This window comes from Anabrus simplex, chromosome 2, assembly GCF_040414725.1.
Source record: "Anabrus simplex isolate iqAnaSimp1 chromosome 2, ASM4041472v1, whole genome shotgun sequence".
Lineage (NCBI taxonomy): Eukaryota > Metazoa > Arthropoda > Insecta > Orthoptera > Tettigoniidae > Anabrus > Anabrus simplex.
This window is the reverse complement of record NC_090266.1, coordinates 1174441903-1174463693: the sequence shown is the minus strand read 5'-3', so window position 1 is coordinate 1174463693 and position 21791 is coordinate 1174441903. Positions and strand designations below refer to the sequence as shown.

General features: G+C 39.6%; 1 protein-coding gene across 1 annotated transcript in view; it reads left to right on the top strand.

The window, feature by feature from the left end:
* The first annotated feature begins 6647 nt into the window (after positions 1-6647).
* The window catches only part of LOC136864770 (dual oxidase maturation factor 1), a 563446-nt gene continuing 548302 nt past the window's right edge, over positions 6648-21791 (top strand). The window contains exon 1 of the mRNA XM_067142138.2: positions 6648-6787. The gene's annotated coding sequence lies outside the window, so the exon portion shown is untranslated. The remainder of the gene's footprint in view (positions 6788-21791) is intronic.

Here is a 21791-nt window from a genome sequence, read left to right as displayed (position 1 = left end):
TAACGTCCGTTGTGGCCTTTGATAGGCTTGAAAAATTGAGAGCGGGTCAGCTCGTTCTTGTATTTGGATATGTGCCTCTAGGAGGCCTGACAGTGCTAGGTGGGAGCAAGTGCTCCACGTAATGAGGGGATTTCTGCCCTTTGGTAATATGTGGTTATGAGCTGAGTGCTCAGAAATTGTAAATATTAGGGCTTGTGGCCCAGATTGTTAAAATATCTCTAAATCTTGGCTTTCCTGGTATTGTACCTGTTTTGACTTGTTGTTACTTATTAAAATCTGAACATTTATGTGAAAATTGTTTTGCTATTTTTGAAAATATAACCTTTAATGCCATTTTAATCAATATCTCAGCTTTGTAGTTAGACCCATTCCAGCCCGCACCTTCTTTCACCTCTGCATTCCACGGGTAACCCCGTAACAATAATAATAATAATAATAATAATAATAATAATAATAATAATAATAATAATAATAATAATAATAATAATAATAATAATAATAATAATAATAATGAAATGAAATAGCGTATGGCTTTTAGTGCCGGGAGTGTCCGAGGACAAGTTCGACTCGCCAGATGCAGGTCTTTTGATTTTACTCCCGTAGGCGACCTGCGCGTCGTGATGGGGATGAAATGATGATGAAGACGACACATACACCCAGTCCCCGTGCCAGCGAAATTAACCAATGATGGTTAAAATTCCCGACCCTGCCGGGAATCAACCCGGGACCCCTGTGACCAAGGGTCAGCACGCTAACAATTTAGCCATGGAGCCGGACATGATGATAATAATAATAATAATAATAATAATAATAATAATAATAATAATAATAATAATAATAATAATAATAATAATAATAAAGGGCCGATGACCTTCGATGTTAGGCCCCTTAAAACAACAAGCATCATCAATTATAATAATACATCGTTATGCCCGACTAAGGAGCGCCGTCGAACTTATTCAGTTGATGTTTTTGCTTTCTTCTTCTCCCAAAATCACTTCACCCTCTGACTAAATTCCTGCGTTCATCTGTCCAGTTGTTAGTGCTTCTGGTGTTAGTTTTGTGTGAAAATTGGTGATTATTGATTAGTGTTCGGACCGAGCTAGTTGGCCGTGCGGTTAGGGGCGCGCAGCTGTGAGCTTGCATTCGGCAGATGGTGGGTTCAAACCCCACTGTCGGCAGCCTGAAGATGGTTTTCTGTGTTTTCCCCATTTTCACAGCAGTCATATGCGGGGCTGCGCCTGAATTAAAGCCACGGTCATTTCCTTCCCGCTCCTATCCCATCGTCGCCAAGAAACCTGTCTGTCACGGTGCGACGTAAAGCTTTTTTTTTTTTTTTTTGCTAGAGGTTTTACGTCGCACCGACACAGATAGGTCTTATGGCGACGATGGGATAGGAAAGGCCTAGAAATTGGAAAGAAGCAGCCGTGGCCTTAATTAAGGTACAGCCCCAGCATTTGCCTGGTGTGAAAATGGGAAAGCACGGAAAACCATCTTCAGGGCTGCCGATAGTGGGATTCGTACCTACTATCTCCCGGATGCAAGCTCACAGCCGTGCGGCGACGTAAAGCCAATTGTAAAATATTAGTTTTCGGAATTTACATCTATCCCATATAATTTCCTCGGTGCTGTTGATTTTCCGGAGGTCTGTTTGAATTTCATTAAGCCAGTTGTTCTTGACTCTTAATGAAACAGCAAGGTTGAAAATACTTTTAGTCATTCTATCGCCGCTCGTTCGGAGAATATGCCAATAGCATCTTCCTTTCTTGCTCTTCTATGTCATCGTTTAATGATCTACCACCCATGATTAAAGTTTCCTATATATATAATGCTTCGGGTTTGATAACTGTATTATAATTCCTTCATCTTGCTATTATTATTTTTATTCTTTTTGCTATTTGCTTTACGTCGCACCGACACAGATAGGTCTTATGGCGACGATGGGACAAGAAAGGCCTAGAAATGGGAAGGACGCAGCCGTGGCCTTAATTAAAGTACAGCCCCAGCATTTGCCTGGTGTGAAAATGGGAAACCACGGAAAACCATCTTCAGGGCTGCCGACCGTAGGATTCGAACCCACTATCTCCCGGATGCAAGCTCACAGTTGTGCGCTCCTAAGCGCACGGCCAACTCGCCCGGTATTATTATTATTATTATTATTATTATTATTATTATTATTATAATTTAAATGCGTTCGGGCCATTGTAGTCACAGTCCATCGTAATTACAAGGACACCATCCTAAGTGCAGAACGGTGTTGCCTAATAACACTAACGTATCCAGTCTTCTTCTTCTTCTTCTTCTTCTTCTTCTTCTTCTTCTTCTTCTTCTTATTATTATTATTATTATTATTATTATCCTTCTTCTTCTTCTTCCTCTTCCTCTTCCTCTTCCTCTTCCTCTTCTTCTGCCTACTCGAATTTTACCTATTGCTTGGGGTCGTCGCTAATGTGGGCTCGGTCCAGTTTTCCGGCCGGATAGCTTTCCTGACGTCAACCCTATGAGGAGAGAAATATTCGCTATTGGGTGTTTCTGTTTTGCCTGATAGTGTAATCTTCGTTGTGTATACAGTAAATGTTACATATAAAGCAAGGAGAATTTGCTCCGCGATAGCTGATATTACATGACAACTTTGGATAAAGTAAGGGAATTTACTTGATTCCAATTTCATTCCGGTCTCTAACCGGCTACATCGGGAACTGCACATGTGTGCTTGGGTAATGCCGGTACATTTCATTCTGAGCACTGTGCTCCTTGGAGCTCCAAAATGTCTTCCAGATTATCTTTCCTCGACAAGTAAAAGCAAACAAGACAAGATTAATATCTTAATTGCTATTTATCTTGTTGCTGGTTATTTGTTAACTTATCTTATACAGGGTCTCTCATATAAACTCAGACCGAACGCACCCACAGCTGCTGCCTCAGCCGAAGTGGAATTTCTAAAGCGTACAAGCCCTTACACTTCGTGATGAGGGTGCTAAAAGGCAGCTGTTCCCAGGCGAAGGCGTAGGGCTATGTATCACCTATTAGGTCAGTCCTGGAATATGGAGCAGCCGTATGGGATCCACACCAAACAGGATGTCCGACTCGTTGGCTGAATGGTCAGCGTACTCGCCTTCGGTTCAGAGGGTCCCGGGTTCGATTCCCGGCCGAGCGAGGGATTTTAACCTTCATTGGTTAATTCCAATGGCCCGGGGGCTGGGTGTTTGTGCTGTCCCCAACATACCTGCAACTCACACACCACACATAACACTATCCTCCACCACAATAACACGCAGTTACCTACACATGGCAGATGCCGCCCACCCTCAACGGAAGGTCTGCCTTACAAGGGCTGCACTCGGCTTGAAATAGCCACACGAAATTATTTTTTTTTAACCAAACAGGACTCATTAAGGAACTTGTGATGTTACAGCGAAAGGCTGCAAGATTCGTGCTTAACGATTTCCATCCTAGAAGTAGTGTGACAAATATGATAGAAAAACTTGTGTAGGAGGCACTGGGGACTAGAAGGAAACGAAGACGGTTATGTGCCAGGTATAAGCCAGCTTGGGGAGAGTCGAACAGTCTACTAGAAAAGCCCTGTTACACAAGCAGGACAGATCATCCGATTAAAGTAAAAGGTAGATCGTAGAAAACTAACTGTGATAAATATCCGTTTGTAAATCGGAGAACTGATGATTGGAATGTATTACCTACAGCTGTCTTAGAGCCTTTTCCCAAAACTATAAGATGCTTGAAGACTAGACTCTAGCATTCTGTAAATTGTGTGTAAATGTCTGTGATGGTGTCATATTTCAATGCAACGCTCAACTCACTGTAAAGTGTAGTATTAAGGCATCTGATATTTTTTTTGCTAGGGGCTTTACGTCGCGCCGACACAGATAGGTCTTATGGCGACGATGGAATAGGAAAGGCCGAGGAGTTGGAAGGAAGCGGCCGGGGCCTTAATTAAGGTACAGCCCCAGCATTTGCCTGGTGTGAAAATGGGAAATCACGGAAAACCATTTTCAGGGCTGCCGATAGTGGGATTCGAACCTACTATCTCCCGGATGCAAGCTCACAGCCGCGCGCCTCTACGCGCACGGCCAACTCGCCCGGTCTGAATTATTTAAGGTACGGTATGTGTGAATTTGTATATGAACGTGCTGTATTTACAATTTACAATTTTGAAATACTTAAGATACGTGTGAAATTGTATATGACTGTGTTGTACTGTTAAGCTAGAAGCTAGCTCAACCTATAGTGTTGTAAGCCGTAGTGTTAAGCACTGGAAATACTTAAGTTGTGTGTGAATTTGTATATGATGCTGGATTTAGAATGTTAAACTAGTAGTATTGTTTTTGTAATATTTTCCTTCCATGCACTTACTTGTTGTTGTTGTTGGGTAATTATGTTTTAACTTTACTTTATTATCACACTAGTATACATGATCATTGCCACCAGGATATTTACCAATTGCGATGTAATTGTTAATGATAACAAAGTCACATTTAGTAGTTTCTTCACCCCATTTACTCAGTAGCCTTCATTTTCATGTTTCATTAGGTGCTGGTATGTTATCCTTAGAATTTCACTTCATGCCCCCGTTTCTAGTCACAACCAATATTTAACTATTCCTTTAGCAATAACTACTGTATACTCATCCCTTCGCAAGTCATTCTCACTCCAATGTTTGCAGTACAACTTGTCAATCCCATTATTATTTTGGCAAATTTATTTACGATGTAATGTAATTGAAGATGCTATTTGTAATAGGATTTTAGTCTTGTCTTGTGTATTGGCTATGTAATCTTTTCTACCGTCTTATGCAGATCTTCATTTTACCTCCTCCTCCTCCTCCTCCTCCTCGACGTACCACCTGTTCTTTTCTTATCGGTCCGAGGAGTCCTTTCGTTCTTACTTCTCTAGTTCCCCTTCCCCTTTCTTGCTCACTATCGAGAATTCGGAACTGTAGAGTCCTTCTGGTTTGTTAACCGAGATGTGTCTGCTCTTCACGTTCTGATGGTCGCTTTCTAATTATATCTACTCTGTACTAATCTACGCTATTTATTTGTTTGACCTGCGGTAGCAAAGTTAGGACTCGCGGAACTCTCTTACACTCAACCACGTAAATTACAAGATAATACATATATAAAAGAAATGCACTTCCTCTTCTTCCTCTTCCTCAGATTTTTCCCACATATGTGTGGTCGCGGGTACGAACTGTGTTGCACATGTGGATCTGGCCATGTTTTATGGTCGGATGCCCTTCCTGATGCCAACCCTATATGGGGGGATGAAATTACTATTGCGTGTTTATGCGGTGGTTGGTAGTGTAGTGTGTTGTCTGCATATGAAGAGGAAAGTCTTGGGACAAACACAAACACCCAGTCCCCAGGCCAGAAGAATTTATCAAGACGTGCTTAAAAACCCGACCCGGCAGGGAATCGAACCCGGGACCATCTGAACCGAAGGCCTCAACGCTGACCATTCACCCAGTGAGTCGGACAATGTAAATGTGCTATTCTATTATAACATTAAAGATAACTTAGGTAAATAATAGATTTGGAGACCATATAATGAAACAAACAAAGCAAAGCTTAACAATTAAAATAAAATAAAGGAAATCCGGAGCATAAAAGTAAAGAAGAAAGAAGAAAGTAATAATGAAACAGAGTAACATACACATTGAAAAATATAAGCAATGCAAAAAAAGAACACAATACATAATAAAGTAACGGAAATACATGTATGGCCATGACCAGTGATCTATGTACATGAGTTTAAAGCTAAATGTTACGTACATTTACACTATAACAAAAAAGTAATAATAACCTAATATTAATTAAAATAAACAACAGTGTTTTTGAGCTGTACAGTAAAATGGCAATGTTACTCGCCTACCTACCCATCATATGTCACCAATCACTCGAAACAATCAGCGATATTGAACAGGTAATCTCTGCATGCAGTCGTAAATGTTGATGTTGACTCAGAGTTCCTGAGAGCAGCTGGAAGTAAATGCCAAAGTCGCGACCCAGCCATAACGAAGGATCTATTATACATTGAAGAGGGGTTGACGGGAATAGCGAGGGAAGTGCCAGATCTAGTGTTACAATTATGGAATGAGGATAATAAATGGCATTTTGAAGAAGAGCTGTGAGCATCATACTTCAAGTTAAAAGCAAGTGCTAGTTCTATTTTTCTGGGTCGTCCTTTGTTTGATTCGTTGTCAATCCTATTCAGCTGGATCCATTCCCCCAGATATGTAAATGTATCCATTCTCTCGATTTTTTCCAAATCTTTATTTCTGTAAATAAAGTTTATTTGGGTAATGCTGTGAAGTTCACTGCCCCAGCTCCACCCTACGCCTGAGTTATGAGTTGCCAATATATAAAACTTCGTTTCTAGAATCTTGCTAAGGCTTATACTGGGTGAAATCTCGTATAAAAGCGCGCCTAGGCTAACGTTTTTCATGCTGAGAGTAAGGCGTGCAACTTTCACCGTGCGCAGCTCAGCGCGAGGTGGTCAGTGAGACCGCGTTCGTCCTGCAGTGCCTCGCCAACCAACGTGGTGTTAACAACAACATTTCTGATTACCGGCTTCAGGGCTTTCTTTTTTTAGTGAAACCTCTTTTACGGACAGTGCTAACAGTGAGGAAGTGTGTCAATTCGATCTGTTGATTGTGAAGTGTAAATTAATGTGAGTTCGGAACATCTCTAGATGAAGACTTGTCGGATGTGGACAGCTGATCCGGCCCCCAGGACGACATGAGAAAGAAGAAAGTGCGACACCTGATACCAAGGTAAGAAGGTGTGGGATGTACTTTGGTTTCCCACAGGTTACATTTCGTGGCGAGCGATGTGTCTTTTATTTTACTATAGCATTGATTTTTAAAATATATTTTCGTTGTAATGGCAGTGATCAGGGAACTTCATTGTCAGAAGTTAATTTACTCGGTAACACTGCTTCGAAATGTGAAATTTATTAGAATATCACTTCCAGGGGCATAGATGGAGTTTCAAGGAGTCTTCAGGGAGTGAGATAGTGTGGATGTTGTTGGAATGTTGGTTGGTTGAGGGGGGGGATATTAAGACCGCTGAGTGAAGCGCGGACGAAGAAAGTGCTGGCCGACCGACACACATAAGGTATTTATTTGTCCTTTCCTTGAGCTCGTGTTTAGGTGACCTCTATACTAGAGTGAAACTGATCTTCAACGTAACTGTTAATGTGGCTAGAAGCTATCCCAACTACTTCACAAGGAAGGCACCCTGGTGTTTCCGCTACTTTACTTCCGGAACGGTATCACTTTAATTCTTATGCTTGCCTGTCGACAGGAGATTGTGAGCGGGTTGTCCAGCCTTGGGCCTGTGTGGAATAATATCGTGGACAACAATGTATAATATACCACTAGCCTTCCGCAAGTAGACAAGGACATGTCCTATTGGAGAAAAAGTACATTGACCAAAGGATAGTCCTCGGTATTTTCAAGATGTTTCTAAATATATTCCTTGTATACATATTTATCAAATCTATATAATACATATATTTTATTACACTGTATACATTCCTCTGTCTTAGCTACCAAAGCAGGGCGCAGAAAGAAAGAAACATTTTTAACGTGTGATAATGTGCTGGTGTGATCGTACAGTAAGGAGCAAAGAATTTCAGAACTGAGTAATTATTGTCAAATTTCCTTTAAATACCTTACATATCATAACAGGGGAGTGATAAAATGCCCAACTGCGAACTGTCGCTAAGAAATGCACTCAAGAAGGAGAACACGTGATGACTAATTAACAGTGGCGGCTGTTCCAAACGGGACTAAGTGATCGGGGATTTATAACTACTGGACTAGCATAGGTTAATGTCTAGGAGTCGTACAAATATGCGACGGTGGAAGAGAAGAAATGATAAAAACTGCCACCTAGTAAACTTTCTTTAAAATAATAGTGAAATAGAACAACGTATTCCCTTTCACTGCTTCGTTGGTAATTATTTCATGAAGATGAAATAAGACATTTCAGTAAATTCGTACATCATAATAGTAATATAATAAATACGCTGTTTTTAACGAAGTCCACGTCTGCATTACAGGCCTAAAAAATAGAACCAATTGTTACTCGAACATTAATTTTTCATAAATAGAAATGAAACTTACGAAATTGATGGGAGTGGAATAAATCTGTAACTTAAACTTTCATTAAATAATAATAATAATAATAATAATAATAATAATAATAATAATAATAGGGTCGGTTAGGGTAGATGAGCCCATTCAAATACAGCACGGTAATTGTTTACAATATTACATTCTAGTGACATATATTGCCTTTTGATTATCCTTGTATTTCAAAACAACAGAATTTCACCAAAAGTATTTACTTTAAGAACCATAAATATTATACTTTATGAACCATTTCTACTCACTAAAAGTGCAGACCTTCTTTCTATAGCTATTTTCTTCTTGTAGTAAGACATATAATGACAGAAACTGTAATCTGTATTTCCTGCATGAGTAGTGTTCATTAGAAACCATTTATAGAGAGCACTGGGAGTGCTGATTTCAGGATGTCCTGAGGCTATCCCGGTTCCGAGACATAACTTGACGATCTTGGACCTTAAACTTTCACCTTCTCTAGAATCAAACTTCAAGAGGGATGGCACGACGGGCTACATTCCTTACTCATCTGATACACCTTTCGATTGAGGTCATCCGTGACTGCTCTGAAATCAACGTGATACCCCTTGCAAGGGCTTCTTCAAAGTTAGTGGCAAATACCGAAGTCAGTAAAACTAAATGCTGTGCCACTGAAGGGTCCCTGCACGGTCGTCTTGAGTGGCTAGCGAGGATCACTGGCGCGTATCCGCCTGTCAACATAAAATGACACACTTAGGTGTGTAATAGCTGCTGGGCGATGCGTTGGCTTTCTTCCAAGCGACGCCTTTCTGACCCCGTCAGCTTTCAGGTTATGGGAACTGGGGTAATTAGATATATTATTTATTTATTTATTTATTTATTTATTTATTTATTTATTTATTTATTTATTTATTTATTTATTTATTTATTTATATATGGCTCTCTTGCAAAGACAGGGAAGGCAAACTCGATTTACCCATAAAGATGTGAATTTGATCTCCCATCAGGGAGTTGAAGATGGCCTAATGATGCCGAAACATGTAAAAGAAAAAAGTAGTATACTTGTTCCACTTAGTCAATACATTCAAATTTATTCACAACTAGCAAGATACCCGTGCTTCGCTACGGTATTATACTGAAATTTATAATTGAATGCTTATTGTTTTAGATATATAATCCGCCGAAATTCGCGAACTGACTCGTTTTCTGCGAGAATCCACCAAAATTCTCGATCTGACTGGTTTTCTATTATTTCACGGCACGTTTCCTCCCATTTTTCAATCTTCCTTTCCAGCAATCGATTTCGTACTTCCCGGGCTAGGCTCAGGTATTCCTCCCGGTCAGTTGGGTCCGTAAATCTTTGCCATCTTTTCCTATAATCATTTTTAATATGGATAAAATCCTTCAGGAGATCCGGCGTGGTGTCATATTGGGTGCCTTGGCGGCACTGAACCCGCGGCCGGACTGCATTCTTAGTCATTTGTCCAGGAGCCGTTACCAGCGCGGTCCGCACATTTGACGACGGTCCGGAATATTATTATTATTATTATTATTATTATTATTATTATTATTACTATTATGTGTTGCTGGAATGGCTGATGACAGGAAAAACCGGAGTATCCGGAGAAAAACCTGTCCCGCCTCCGTTTTGTCCAGCACGAATGTCACATGGAGTGACCGGGATTTGAACCACGGCACCCAGCTGTGAGAGGCCGGCGCGCTGCCGCCTGAGCAACGGAGGATACTTATAAGTACATTAATAACAGTAAAATCAATTGGATACACCTCCTTCTACACCCCACCGCCGTTAAGTTTATTTACCGCCAACCCCCCCCCCATCCCCCCCAAAAAAAAATATTAAAATAATGCTTGTTTCTTTATGTTTAAGGGAGATTCCAAACACCAATGTTCACGTCTATTACCTTCAGTTTTGAGATATAAGTATCCCCATAAAAATAATTTACTTTTTTCACTTCATTTCACAATACTTCCCCCCCCCCCCCGAAGTGAATTTCCCCCTCAAAAAATACTTGTTTCTTTAATAGTAAAGGATCTTCTAAATACCAATTATCACGACTCTAACTTCTTCAGAGTTTTTGATTTATGTGTCCTCATGAAAGGAATTCAACTCCTTTACACTCCCGCCCTCCAAGATGGTTTCCCCACCAAATGCGTTTTCCTCTGTTTTTAAAGGAGATCCAAATACGAATTTTCACGTCTGTAACAACTTTATATTTATTAGATGTATGTATTCTTATAGAATTAAGTCAATTAATTTTTCAATTCTTTCACCCCCCACCCCCCGCCTTCAAGGGATTTTCCGAGAATACGTGTTTCTTTACTTTTAAAGCAGATTGTAAATATCAAATTTCACGTCTGTAACATCTTCATTTTTGAGATATCAGTAGGCTAATTAAAGGAATTCAACACCATTTTCAGTCACTTTTACCCCCCCCCCACCCGAGTGGTATTTCCGGAAACTAAAAATACACGTTTCTTTATGTTTAATAGAGATAAAAAATACCATTTTTTACTTCTGTAACATGTTAAGTTTTTTGAGATATACTGTAGAAATTCTCATTTTAAAATTTCACCCCTTTTGAGTTCCCCTTAAGCGGAGTTTCCAAAAACAAATCACCTATGTTTCTTTACATTTACAGAAGATTCCAAACACCCATTTTTTACGTCTGTAACATTTTACGTTTATCACATATTCTGTAGATATAGTCTTTCAAAAAATTCACCCCAATTTGTCACTCCTGTTTAACCGCCATTAATTGGATTTTTTTAAAAACAAAAACAAAAAATACCTGTTTCTTTATTTTTAAAGGAGATCCCAAACACCAATTTTCAGGTCTGTAATATCTTTCGTTTCTGAGATATATGTATCCTCATTAAAGGCATTCAACCCATTTTTCACCCTTTTACACCCCTCCTATTAGGATTCACAGGAAACAAAAAATACATGTTCCTTTATTTTTAGAGGAGATTCGAACTACCAATTTTTACATCTGTAAATTTTAAAGTTTTAAGTTTTAGACTCACTCATTTTAAAAAATTAACCCCCCCCTTTTCACCCTCCAATATTTGGATTTTCCAAACACGAAAAAAATACGTGTTTCTTTACTTTTAAAAAAGATCCAAAATACCAATTTTCAGGTCTGTAATATCTTCAGGTTCTGAAATATAAGTAGCCTCATTAAAGGCATTCAACCCATTATTAACCCTTTTACGCCCTTCCTATTGGGATTTTCCGAAAACAAAAGAATACTTGTTTCTTTATTTTTAAAGGAGATCCTAAATACCAATTTTTACATCTATAAACTTTAAAATATTTGAGATATAGATACACCCATTTTAAAAAATCACCCTCTTTTCACCCCCCCCCCATTAATTGGATTTTCCAAAAACAAAAAAATACATGTTTCTTTATTTTTAAAGGAGATCCCAAACACCAATTTTCAGGTCTGTAATATCTTCAGGTTCTGAAATATAAGTAGACTCACGAAATGCATTCGACCCCTTTTTCACCCCTTTTCACTCCTCCTATTGCGATTTTCCGAAAACAAAAAATACGTGTTTCTTTATTTTTAATGAAGATTCTAAATACCAATTTTTACATCTGCAAACTTTAAAAGTTTGGAGATATAGAATCACTCATTTTAAAAATCCCTCCCATTTTCACCCTCCCATTAATTGGATTTTCCAAAAACAAAAAAATACGTGTTTCTTTATTTTTAAAAGAGATCAAATGTACCAATTTTCAGGTCTGTAATATCTTCAGTTTCTGAGATATAAGTACCGGTATCCTGATTAAAGGCATTCAACCCATTTTCCCCCATTTTCACCCTTTTTCACCCCACCTATTGGGATTTTCTGAAAACAAAATATACGTGTTTCCTTAATTTTAAAGAAGATTCTAAATACCAATTTTTACATCTGTAAACTTTTAAAGTTTTGAGATATGGATACACTCATTTTAAAATTTCACCCCCCTTTTCACCCCCTTAGCGACGGAATATCCAAAAATCCTCTCTTAGCGAGCACCCACATCTTAATATGAATATATCCCCAAAATTTCATTTCTTTATGTCCAGCAGTTTTGGCTCGGCGATGATGAATCAGTCAGTCAGTCAGTCAGGACAAGCTATTTTATATATATAGATTGAAGATTGAAAAATCATCTGATTAAAAGTAACAGTACATGTTTCGGCCTCGTTAGGTCATCTTCAGCTGCATAGAAATAACACTGGCTTTGTATTTATAGTATTGAAATTACATAATATGAACAGAATTTTGATTCATAAGATATACTTTACGGTAAATTAGATGCGTGCTAAAACACCATTAGATGAGAGTCCGGCTGCATGGCTAAATGGTTAGCGTGCTGGCCTTTGGTCACAGTGGTCCCGGGTTTGATTTCCGGCCGGGTCGGAAATTTTAACCTTAAATGGTGAATTCCCTTGACTCGGGGACTGGGTGTTTGTGCTGTTCCCAACATCCCTGCGACTCATACACCACACATAACATACTCCACCACAATAACACGCAGTTACCTACACATGGCAGATGCCGCCCACCCTCATCGGAGGGTCTGCCTTATAAGGGCTGCACACGGCTAGAAATAGCCACACGATTTTTTAAAAAAATGAGAGAGTCACCCAATGTGGTATAATGAAGTCAGAATGGGTCTGAAAATGAACCGTTTTAGGTGATGTATGACAATGTTATTATAATAAGAATTTTCTTGCTCCTTAAAATTTTGTTCCAGGTAAAATCTTGACAGCTCGAAAATCTAATTCAGTGTCCGCTTAGCCAGCGCACAGACATGTTGTGACAAAGCAGTTGAAAATTTCACATCTCCCAAGATGACTTGACAGTAGTTTACTTTCCACACTACTGTCTGGCTGGCACTACACTACACTTACTTTGTATTTGTAAATTCAAACATTCTAGATGATTTTACATTAGATTTTCGAGCTGTCAACATTTTACCTGGAACAAAATTTTAAGGAGCAAGAAAATTCTTATTATAATATCATTGTCATACATCATCTAAAACTATTCATTTTCAGACCCATTCTGACTTCATTATACATCATTGGCCGACTCTCATCTAATGGTGTTTTAGCACGCATCTATTTCATCTTAAAGTATATCTTATGAATGAATATTCTATTCATATTTTATAATTTCATTACAATACATTCTCAGCCGGCAGCCTCCGTGGCTCAGACGGCAGCGCGTCGGCTTTTCACCGCTGGATACAGTGGTTCAAATCCCGGTCACTCCATGTGAGATTTGTGCTGGACAAAGGGGATGCGGGACAGGTTTTTCTCCGGGTACTCCGGTTTTCCCTGTCATCCTTCATTCCAGCAACACTCTCCATTCTCATTTCATAGCATCTATCAGTCATTAATAAATCACTTTGGGAGTGGCGACCCCATCGTACCAATAGCCTATATCTGTTTCATTCATTCCATTCCTGACACGGTCAATGACTGGAAAACAGGTTGTAGGTTTTCATTTTCACATTCTAAGCCAGTGTTATTTCTATGCAGCTGAAGATGAGGCCGAAACATGTACTGTTACTTTTAATCTGATTCTTTTTTTTTTTTTTTTTTTTTTTGCAGTCTTGAATTGTGAATAAATTTGAATTTGTTGACTAGGTGAAACAATTATACTAGTTTTTAATTTATATAACATAATCGTCAATACGAAACCAAAATGAAATTCATTTCATGTAATATAGGGTACAACATGTTCAGCTGATCATATTAGCCCATAACACGTTCAGCCCTTACGTGTTCTTCGGCCAGCCAAGATGGCTATTGCCTGGCCTAATGGCCTGCAGAAATTGGGATGACATGGGTCAAGTAGCGACGATATCTCCGCTGTACCGTACTGATTGGTATCTACGACCAGATTCATTGCCTCTCTTTTCAGACAGTTGCGCAGTTGTCTTCACGAGGCTAAATGGACTCTGTTGTAACCCACAGAGCAGGATGGATTTTGGGTGAAAGGAAAACAAAAAAATAAAATAAGAAACGCTTCCCCTACTCCATGGGAGCGGTCGAGCTGATGATATTACGAACAAGAACAATGAGTAGGGAACAATGAAAGATAAGATATGAAAAAAAAGCAGGAGAGAAGCAATTACGAATGAGTCAATAATCACAGGATGAAAATCCAGCTAACTCATATTATCATGAACACCTCTGGAGGTTATCAAAAGAAGATCAGAAGTCTCTCTTTTGTTAGTTAATATTTTACTTTGTTGCTTTGTTCTCCCCCGTAATGTACGCGTTACCATTCCTGTCCATCTGACTTGGGTTCAATTTTTCCCTTCTCCACGAATTTAAAACTGGGCTGAGGGAATAGAACAGGATGCACACAACCTCACATTCGGCCATTTTATAAGTACTTTTTCCAGTTCAAATCCAGACCAATGCAGGCTACGGTCGTTTCCTATACAACTCCAGCTTCTCTATTACTTACATAGCAGACTTCACCAACAAGGTACCGGTATCGACTTTTTAATGTATCACCAGGCAGAGTGGCTGAGTGATAGAGCGGTGGATTTTTCAAGCTCAAGGTGACGGGTTCGATCCCAGCTCAGTCCGGTGGTTATGAAAGTGTTGAAATAAACCAGCAACAAGTGGGTATATTTACCGACAGCCGTGCTGAGTGGTTCAGACGGTTGAGGCACTTGCCTTCTGACTCCAACTTGGCAGGCTCGATCCTGGCTCAGTCCGGTGGTATTTGAAGCCTCATGTCGGTAGATTTACTGACACGTAAAAGAACTCCTGTGGGAATAAATCCCGTCACCTCGGCGTCTCCGAAAACCGTTAAAATAGATAGTGGGACGTAAAGTCAATAACATTATTATTATTATTATTATTATTATTATTATTATTATTATTATTATTATTATTATTATTATTAAATTTACCGACACGTAGAAGATATCCAGCGGGACAACATTTCTGGCACCTCGAAGACTCCCAAAATCCCTTGCATCCGGGAGATAGTGGGTTCGAATCCCACTCTCGGCAGCCCTGAAGATGGTTTTCCATAGTTTCCCATTTTCACACCAGGCACATGCTGGGGCTGTACCTTAATTAAGGCCACGGCCGCTTCCTTCCAACTCCTAGACCTTTCCTTTCCCATCGTCGCCATAAAACCTATCTGTGTCGGTGCGACGTAAAGCCACTAACAAAATACCTTAATAACAACAATTGTTATTATTATTATTATTATTATTATTATTATTATTATTATTATTATTATTATTTTGATATGTTCAAAAATATTATTGGTTTTAAGTCTCATTAACTACATTTACGACTTTTGGAGACGCTGAGATAATAATTATAATAATAGTTATAATAATTTCGTGTGGCTATATCTAGCCGAGTGCAGCCCTTGTAAGGCTGGGCGGCGTCTGCCATGTGTAGGTAACTGCGTGTTATTGTGGTGGAGGATAGTGTTATGTGTGGTGTGCGAGTTGCAGGGATGTGGGGACAGTACAAACACCCGGGCCATTGGAATTCACCAATGAAGGTTAAAATCCCCGACCCGGCAGAGAATTGAACCCGGGACCCTCTGAACCGAAGGCCAGTACGCTGACCATTCAGCCAACGAGTCGGACGACGCTGAGGTGAAATGGGAGGGGAGGGGTAAAAAATTTCATTCCATATCCAGAAAAAGTAGAGCTGCAAGTCTACTGTCGACCGAAATATTATGAAATAACCGATAGGCCCACTGAAAATCCAATAACACCATCATTTTTCTCGTTTCATTTCACGTTAGGTTACGTATGTCTAGAATTTTTAATTAATAGTATTTATCGCAAGTGGAACGCAAAAGTGCCCTTTTTAAGCGTGTTTCAACCATGCGTCAAATTTAAGACATCGTTTCTCCAAAACCCGTCATCTGATCGAATTCAAATTTTAATAAAATATACGTTGGGATGTTGTAAATATAGTTTATAAATTTGAGAATTTTGTTTTTCCAAGAAAAAGAGTTGTTTTCAATTTTCAATTTTCTATGGTAACTTTTTCTCGGCTCAGGCTAGTTGAAAAATTGCGTTCTCCGTCGCGTTGTAATCTTTACGTATCCACGTATGACTGTGACATTCGGGAGATAGGGGGTTCAAATCTCACTGTCGGCAGCCCTGATGATAGCTTTCCGTGGCTTCCCAACTTCACTCGAGACAAATCCTAGGGATGTACCTTAATTAAGGCTACGGTCGCTTCCTTCCTAATCCTAGCCCTTTCCTAACCCATCGGACCTGCCTGTGTCAGTGCGACATAAAGCGAAGAGCAAATAATAATAATAATAATAATAATAATAATAATAATAATAATAATAATAATAATAATAATAATAATAATAATAATAATAATAATAATGGACTTGAAAACTCAAGCTACACATTTCCTTGGGGCAGTGGTTTTATAACGGGTGTCGTCATCAGTGAGAGCAGAGCGGGCATTCAGTACATTGCTGACTGTATGACCATTGTAGTCAAAATATTAATGTTAATAAGACTTGGATTTTATAAACTAACTCATGAATACGAAAAGAACTACACTATACACACACCAAACGTAATAATCGCTTCATACATTAATGAAACTAATATAAAGAATTCCTTCGTTTTCTTCCTGTCCGCCTCTGAAGAGTGGCGGTCATGACTATTAAGTGCCATCCTCGGAATTCCGGATTCGATTCCGGATACTTCCAGAGATTTAAAATGGGCAGGAGAGCTGGCATATAGTTAAAAAGCTACATGCAGCTCGCCTCTGTTCGTGTGTGTTCGAAGAGAGCTGGGCCACTTCGAGGAATACCAGGACACGATTTAACTTTACAATTAATTATCTTCCTTCTTATAAACCTTTAAGAGAACTCACAAATTATACTAAAATAATTAATGATGTTTTTATTTACAAAACTTCCCTCAGTCGAACATTGCCACAATGGACAAAGCATAACGAAAAAATGAAATTATAATTCTGATTTACAATGATTTTGTTGATTACATTATTATTATTATAATGTTTTTAAACTATAAGAGTTATAACACGTAGCAATGATTTCTCAGTAATGAAATGGAACCTCGTAAAGCTAACAAAGACATAGTTTGTAGTTCCATAACCTCTAAATTAAGCTGCTTCCAAAAATTAACAATGAATCAAGGGATAGGCCCTTGAGCTCCTATAATTAATCCTATCACTTTAATGTCCATCAATCCAAACTTCCTTATAATAAATAAATTATGGTCGTTTCATAGACAAGCTTCTTCTCCCCATCAACGCCTTCTAGCTGGTCTGTGGAGATTTCAAAACGAACTGTGGGGTCTATTATAAATTCCACACCATCTGACTCTTTACAGGCTATGATGTCAATTCTCACACTGCTACCATTATCGACAAGTCCGGATACCTCTTTATGGGCCTTGTAATTGTTCTTTCTGAGGGAATTTGCTATAAAGGACCGAATCTTGTTATGCCTGGCGTTCCGCAGCATCTCTTCATGAAGGCAAGATCCCAAAACAGGAGGAAGTGTTTCTATCTCTCTTCGGCAATGCCGACAGAGGTTTCCGTTCTGGGACCTGCCAGGAAGGGATCGAACAGCGCGCACATTAGCAGTCATTTTTATTCCCTCACGTCCTTCACTGACAGATAAACCAGTATGATTTCTAACCCAGTTGTTTGCGGGTTTATATGGATCAAATAGCGCCACACCTTTTCCTTTGTTAGGTAATTGACACCCTATCTTGAAGTCATGGTTTCTAAGCTCTACTCTGATTTTGGAAGCCCAACTCTCTAAGTTTTCATTCACCACCCTGAAGGGGCGGGGCGGACCACCTAGAAGGGAACGCCTTCTCTCTGGCCAGGAAGCCTCAAGTAAATTAGTACGTTTATCAAAGCGTAATCTGTCAACTTAGCAGTAGTAATGGGTTATTGAAATGTCCGGCTCCATGGCTAAATGGTCCTAGGAGTCCCGGGTTCGATTCCCGGTCGTGTCGGGGATTTTGACTTTCATTAGTTAATTCCTGTGGCTCGGAGGCTGGGTGTTAGTGATGTCTTCAGCATTAGATTTCATCTTAGGCAGGGCCCCATCCTCACAGACGTGCAGGTCGCCCGTACGGCGTCAGCTCAAGAGACCTGCACCAGGCCTCTCCGGAGGCCACATGCCATGTGTGTGTGTGTGTGTGTGTGTGTGTGTGTGTGTGTGTGTGTGTGTGTGTGTGTGTGTGTGTGTGTGTGTGTGTGTGTGTGTGTGTGTGTGTGTGTGTGTGCGTGCGTGGTTAGTGAAATTGTACATTATTGCAACAAGTGGTGGAGAGTGTCAAGAAGATGTAATTGGGCTCTATTACAGTTACCTGAGAAATATTTTACTCAATTACAAATTACTTTTCCAACAAGTAATCTATAAAATTAAAATTACAATTACAATTACATTACAGAATGTTTATCGTAAGAAAATCACTGCTTTTTTCACTTGGGGCTGGAATAATACAAAAGCTTGTAAGGAAAAGGAATATATGATTTCATTTTGTGTGTGTTTTTTAGCATAGAGGCATTACGTGTCTATCATCACTACGTGAATTCGCCTCCGTAGCGTAACGGTTAGTGTTATTAGCTGCCTTCCTCGGGGGTCCGAGTTCGTTTCCCAGTACTGCCAGAAATTTAAGAAAGGCAGGAGAGCTGGTATGTGGTTGAAGTGGTACATACAGCTCACCTCCAATGGGGGTGTGCCTGAAAAGAGCTGCACCACCTCGAGATGAGGACACGAGTTTACTTTTTTTTAATCACTAGGTGAGACTAAGCATGATATCTTGGAATTTTCGAAATTATATTTTCCAATAATCTTCTTCTTCTTCTTCTTCTTCTTTATCTGTTTACACTCCAGGGTCGATTTTCCCTCGGACTCAGCCAGTGATCACACCTCTACCACCTCAAGGGCAGTGTCCTGGAGCTTCAAACTCTGGGTTCGTGGATACAACTGGGGAGGAGGACAAGTACCTCGCCCAGGCGGCCTCAGCTGCTATGCTGAACAGGGGCCGTGTGGGGGGATGGGAAGATTGGAAGGGATAGACAAGGAAGAGGGAAGGAAGCGGCCGTGGCCTTAAGTTAGGTACCATCCCGGCATTTGCCTGGAGGAGAAGTGGGAAACCACGGAAAACCACTTTCAGCATGGCTGAGGTGGGAATCAAATCCACCTCTACTCAGTTGACCTCCCGAGGCTGAGTGGACCCCGTTCGAGCCCTCGTACCACTTTTCAAATTTCGTGGCAGAGCCGGGAATCGAACCCGGGCCTCCGGGGGTGGCAGCTAATCACAATAACCACTACACCACAGAGGCGGAACCAAAAATTTTAATTTTAGTTCATTTATTTTTTGCGTTTGAAATAATTTTCCATTTATTTTACAAATAAATTAATTGGTTCCGAAACTTCTCGTCGCAAATCCTCGATGCCTTAAGGGGGAAAGTACGTGTTTGCATTTACTGAAAAGACGCCCTACAGGGGACACTTGAAGGAATACATGTGTTTAATATTTAAAATATCGTTGGAATTTCTTTGGAAGTACTGGAGAGGGAAAGTACCTCATCCAGAACTGGTAAAACTACTTACTGGTTCTGCTATAGTTGAACTGAAATAGTTATCTTCTGGAAGTACTGGAGAGGGAAAGTACCTCATCCAGAACTGGTAAAGCTACTTACTGGTTCTGCTATAGTTGAACTGAAATAGTTATCTTCTGGAAGTACTGGAGACGGAAAGTACCTCATCCAGAACTGGTAAAGCTACTTACTGGTTCTGCTATAGTTGAACTGAAATAGTTATCTTCTGGAAGTACTGGGGAGGGAAAGTACCTCATCCAGAACTGGTAAAGCTACTTACAGGTTCTGCTATAGTTGAACTGAAATAGTTATCTTCTGGAAGTACTGGAGAGGGAAAGTACCTCATCCAGAACTGGTAAAGCTACTTACTGGTTCTGCTATAGTTGAACTGAAATAGTTATCTTCTGGAAGTACTGGAGAGGGAAAACACCTGGATGAAGTAGTTATCTTCATCATAATTTATTTTTTTCACATTTCTGCGTCCGTGTGAAGTATATCAGTTACTAGAATGTAACGATTACAAACGATTACGTCGGTGCGACGTAAAGCCCCTAGCAAAAAAAAAACAATTTTATATCACGGAGCAATATGCAAATAAAAATTACATTTTGTAAAAAAAAATAACGATTACAAGAAAAATTACTAAGAATGTAATCGTTACAAATAATTCGATTACTGCCACTCAATTACTTCCCAACCCCGATGGAAACATTATTCCTATATGTTATAAGAAATATTATAGCAAGTGAATGTAACTTCAAAGTCATTACAGTGTTCATCATAACAACACGCACTTCAAGTAAAACTCGCGTGTCATCCACACAGAGTGCATTCGATATAGGAATACAATTATATAATATTATACCTCGGAATTCAAAATCTTATAGAAACAGGAATTTTTGGATACAATGCATGAGTACTTGGATGATAATGTATGGGTCTATAATGTAATAGTATAAAATGAATGAAAATATTCGAAATGTCAATAATTCGTACATTTACGAGCATTTAATTGGTTTTTAATTTCGTGTGGTTATTTCTAGCCGAGTGCAGCCCTTGTAAGGCAGACCCTCCGATGAGGGTGGGCGGCATCTGCCATGTGTAGGTAACTGCGTGTTATTGTGGTGGAGGATAGTGTTATGCGTGGTGTGTGAGTTGCAGGGATGTTGGGGACATTACAAACAACCAGCCCCCGAGCCACTGGAATTAACCAATGAAGGTTAAAATCCCCGACTCCGCCGGGAATCGAACCCGGGACCCTCTGTACGCTGACCATTCAGCCAACGAGTCGGACATTTAATTGGTAAAAGGGCATGCTATATAATTTCATCTCACCTCTTCCCCGACGCCATATCAAAAATCGGGACAAAGGGTCAGATATATGCTACAGTAGTTAAAAGGAAATCATTCTCTGTTTAAATACTCATTGGGAAATCACAAGTTATCTTAGTTGCAATATGTCTATGCAAGAACAACCAACTTTGAAGTTAGATACGTTAGTCATAGCCACGGAACATCCAGTTTCAAGGGGAATCCATGAATGTTTCTTTTCATGATACTGATCATTATACTGTTCTATGAGCTTATAAATGAATAAACCGGAATCTGTATCATTACTAGAAAATTGTTAAACGACTCGTGGTGGTGTCTTCCACTAAATGATATAAACAGGCCTCGAAGAAACTCTGTAGTAATTTCATTCTTTTTAAATAACGCAAGATGAGTAAAATCTAAAAATGATATGGATCTATCTTTACACACAAAGAGTGATTTCGCTGGGCCTACAATTATGTCATAGGTGACATGAGAACCTACGCACCGTAGTGAAGTTATCCTCATGACAAAAGAAATATTTTTGCCGTTATTGCAAACTTTTGGTGAGGAAATACGTCCTCGTTAGCAGCGTACTAACGTAACATCCAGTTCCATCGAGTGAGAAAATCATGTAGAGGGCCTGAGAGCGTGACAGCTACTTTCCATTATCACTGTGTGCTGAAACACTCTACATTTAGACATAATGATTGTGTGTTACAGCAAAT